At 38.6% G+C, this 4,381-nt stretch overlaps 1 protein-coding gene across 2 annotated transcripts in view; it reads left to right on the plus strand.

The window, feature by feature from the left end:
* The window catches only part of LOC138006824 (protein PBDC1-like), a 29,962-nt gene extending 26,483 nt beyond the window's left edge, over positions 1-3,479 (plus strand). The window contains exon 8 of one of the 2 annotated variants that reach the window (XM_068853412.1): positions 1-3,479. This exon is cut by the window's left edge and continues 1,375 nt beyond it. The gene's annotated coding sequence lies outside the window, so the exon portion shown is untranslated. The other variant, XM_068853410.1, reaches the window with a different exon arrangement.
* Positions 3,480-4,381: the final 902 nt, after the last annotated feature.

Consider the following 4,381-nt stretch of genomic DNA (forward strand, 5'->3'; position numbering starts at 1 on the left):
TTTATTCCAAACATTGAACGAATTTCTTGATCTACTGTGCCTCTTTAAAACTCTAGCAGCTACTCTCTGTTGTTCCTTAAACTTGTCGAAATTTATTTCATATCTTTTTCGGTAAAATGGAAGGATTTCTGTATGTAATTGGGATAATGATAATCAGCGAAGCTGGTGCCAAAACGATTGAAGGATCCTCCCTTAGGTTCTCGTTCTTCCCTTACTTCGGCGTCTGCTGCGTACTAGGCTAGACCAGAAACGATGATTAAAGGGACACTTTCATGAGTTGCGCATGCGCTAGCGTTTTGCGAAAACTTGAAAAGTGTTAGGTTAACTTTTTCAAGTTGAATCGACAAATTCAAAATGGCGTCCTCTGGGGAGGGCCATGGTGGACTGAGGAAAAACTCCGGGAGAAAAAGGAAGGCTTTAACGGATCGCAAAGAATACCTGAAGGAGTGGAATTACACGCACAAGCGAATTTATCTGAAGCAAAGAATATTTCACGCCTGGTTGCAAGCTAAATTCGATGCTGGCTACGAAGCGCGCAGCGAAAGTAATTTCGCTTTGTACTGCAAGTACTTTCACATTTACAAACGTTTATTGATCCGGAAAGTTCTTCTCGACAGGTAAATATTAAATTGTGAGCGCTATGTTTGACATAGAATTCATCAACTTCGAATATACGTGACTCACGCGTGAATCCATAATGGCGGCTAGAATTTTCCGTAAGCGCGACAGCGAACAAACTCGAGCATGCGCAGCTCATCACATTGCCCCTTTAATATGCTAACACAAGACAGTTTTTTATGAGGAAGGCAAAATTTTCCAGATCTTCCAACAACTCATTCAAGTCGTATTTTTTGCACTAGCTTGAATTGAATTTTCTTTATTTTGACCAGGGCGAAGTTTTCTCAAGGGCACTTGTTTTTTACTTGATTTATTTAATTTGCTGCTAACATATAAACTAGATTGTAAGTTGCTTTTTTGGAATCATTGGAGAGCTGTGGTCGCCCATCTTTTTTCTGGTTTGTGCGTGTCCGTGCATACAGGCATCTTCGCCCGAGATCGATAGCCCGTCTCTTTCTTTACTTAACTGTACTTTACAAGTTAGATTAGGGGTGCGTTCGATTGACCGTACTCCGGAATAGGAATACATGGAATATATTAAGTTATAAATCCTTCGTTTTTACGGAGATTCACATTAAAATTGTCAATCATATTTTTAAGCTATTTTAAACGTATTTTTTATTATCCTTGCTGCTTTGAAACGCGCCAAACATACCGTTTTAATCATCACTCCACGTATTCTTATTCCGGAATAGGGTCAATCGAAAGCGCCCTAGACTTCTTTTTATAGTAAAAGCGCTCAATTACATAGAAAGCTCGTGACAAAAAGGAAACGGTAAACAAGTTTGTTGAACAAATTTAGATCTCCACCACCCCAAAACGAAAAAAAAAAAATTCATGCTTTTTGTTCAAAACTATTTCTTTTGTTTACGTAATGTTCGCGTTTCAAATCGCTGTTTTTAAGGGCTCCCAAACAGTGTAGAAAACAGCTGTAATTTGATATACGGCCAAGTGAGGAAGGGGAATGCTTTTAATAACGCGTTGACGTAACAAACTACTTCGCGCTGGAACAGTTCTTTGACAGCATCGATGCAATATGATGTTAACATGGTATCGAAACTCATTCACTCGTATTGCTTGGTCTTGGATCAGAGTATGGCCAGTTTTCCCATCATTTAAAGCAAGAACTGAGGTAAGTGAAAGTTATACAGAAAACAAACATGTTTGAGACAAATGAAAATTTTAATTCGATATACCAGATAATTTCTGAGCAGTGATGCTTTGAAATTTTTGCATTTTGCAAAGAATGGGTCGGATCATAAGCGCCTTTGCCACCCAAGAATTTTTAAAACAGTTTTGATGGCTAATAACTGGCTCGTTATTGAGGTTACTGCGATTTTCGTAATTCTTCGGAATTCGTCTTGGGTTTTGGCTTCCATCAATCAAGCTTCCGACGCCAACAGCAGATGACAAAATCAATTGATGCGTGACATAACCCACCAATCAGCATCTTTGCTTCTCGATGCCGATGGAAAGCGATGGGATCTGTACGAATCGTTTTACTGAAGTCTTCCCGGTTATGTTCGGAAATTTGATTGATGGAAGCCAAAAAGCAGCTGAAGGTGAGATTCCGCAGAATTATGAAAATCGCAGAAAAAGGTTTAAAACTGGATGTAAACTAAGTTTAACAAGTTCTTTAAAATAGCATGGTGCCTTTTGTGAGCAAACTCGTATGTCGATGAAACAAAAATGTAAGCAATGATATCAACAAAGATTTCCATGTAAGGATAGGTAATCACATGATTTCGAGTCACTTTGGAATAAATAAGCACGAATAAAATTGGGGCGAGTGCTTATTTATTCCAAATTACACGAGAGAAATCATGTGATTACTTCTCAATAATATACATGAAAATAATTCCAGATGTGATCATCTTAATCAATCAGAAGAAACGCACGCGTATCACGCATTGGAGCAAAAATTGCGCCATCCGGGGCTCGCATTTGATTGGCCATCTGAGACTTTATTTGATCATTGACAAATCAGAATGCGGGGTTTTTGACCTCACTTTGGACTGAATTAACTGCATTTCTCTTTGGCAATCAGTGTGGAGGAATTTCTCATTTATATTGTTAGAGCTTAAAAGCCCGACATGTGGAAAACAAGGTGCGCTAGGTCACTGCAAAAACGTTGTTGGTGAGATGTTTATTTATTGTTTTGATGTTTGAATCGCGTGCTTGGGAAACTATATGCCACCCGACTCGTACCTTAAGGTGATAGCTTTAGGGAAGACGAGCTTCGTATCGTATCTCATCTGAATCGCTTAGGAAAGCAAATGGCCTTATTGAGGAACAAGGCGAGCTTAATTGACCGATCATAGAGCACGCACCCATTTGAGTTTGAGATATAAAGATAATGTAGATTACCCGCCCACTTAATAAATATTGATAGTGGACGCAGTATCAATGAGATAAAATCTATTTTAAGTTGCAAGCTCTTAAACGAAAACGGAAGTTTCGTTTATTATTAGGTACAGAAGACGTCAGTGGTGTTTTGCCATATTTAGATGTCATCTGTGCGTTGAAATGGAATCTCAAATGTCGCTAAAATAAAGAAATAAGTCTTTTCTGCCGGGTTAGTTTCGTCTATTTTATTTATTGTTTTATTTTAATTTAAAAAAAACTCTTCACCTTCTTACCTTATAACAAGGTTACATGGCAACGAAATAAACTAACAACAACAAAATTATAAACAAAAGTAAGTAAATAGGATACTTGGTTTAGACACACAGGAATGTAACCCTCTTCAATTAAAGCTTGATGTGTCACTTATTATTCTTCGATTAATAGAAACGAGGGTCATTGAGTTTGCTTATGGTTTTCGTATAAAAAAACGTACATGATAGAAACTGTAACCATAAACAGATGTTCCAAATACACAAACACGCACACAAAGGATTACAGTAGAATCAAAAGTGCAAATATTTTTTTTTTAAACGGCTATTCTTTTTCAACGCTGTACCATAACTGCTATAGTAATTTTCCGAGTCATTTTCAACAAAGAAGTCACGGTTTTGTACTGACTACTGGTTTTTGTGGGTACCAGAGGAACCTTTTCCAACTTCTTATAGTGCTGGGCGTGCAAGCGAACCTTACCCAAAAAACTCTCTGGCACCCATCATATTTCATCCTGTCTTGCGTGCAGTCGTAGAAATTAACAAATACCCGCTTTAGAGCGAGTTTCACTCGAGTGTCGTAAAGCCAAAACCAAAGTAATTACTTTGGCCAATCAAAAAGGACGGAGCAAATCCAGTAAATCAATCAAAACTCGAAGTAATTACATGTAGCCGACACAAAGCGCGGGAAAATATACGCACGCGAGCCTCGATTGGTTTTGGTTTCAGTTCTGACTGTTTGAAAAAGTGGCGAGAACTTTGAACCAATCACTGAGTGAAGTAATGCAAAACCAAGGGAACCAAGCAATTCGCTAATTACTTTCGACACTCAATTGAAAACCGCTCTAGAAAAATGAGAAATTAAATTAAAGAACACAAGAAGGAGGCAGAGAGCAAAGAAACTGAAGTTGTCAATGAGGTCACCTTAGCGTATGTTGTTGCGAACGGACCAATGAAAATCATGCGGATTTAATTGCCAACGAGGCGGCCGTCGAGTTGGCAAATCATAGAGCCGTACGTGAGTACAGAAGAAAAATCTCATCTTAACCTGCGACCAGGTGTACTTTTCCGTAGACATGATGGGAAAAGGTACGCCGTACTTTTAGCGCCCTGTCTCAAGAAAAGTACGCTTGATCGCAGGTTAATCT

The sequence above is a fragment of the Montipora foliosa genome, chromosome 6 (genome assembly GCF_036669935.1).
Source record: "Montipora foliosa isolate CH-2021 chromosome 6, ASM3666993v2, whole genome shotgun sequence".
Lineage (NCBI taxonomy): Eukaryota > Metazoa > Cnidaria > Anthozoa > Scleractinia > Acroporidae > Montipora > Montipora foliosa.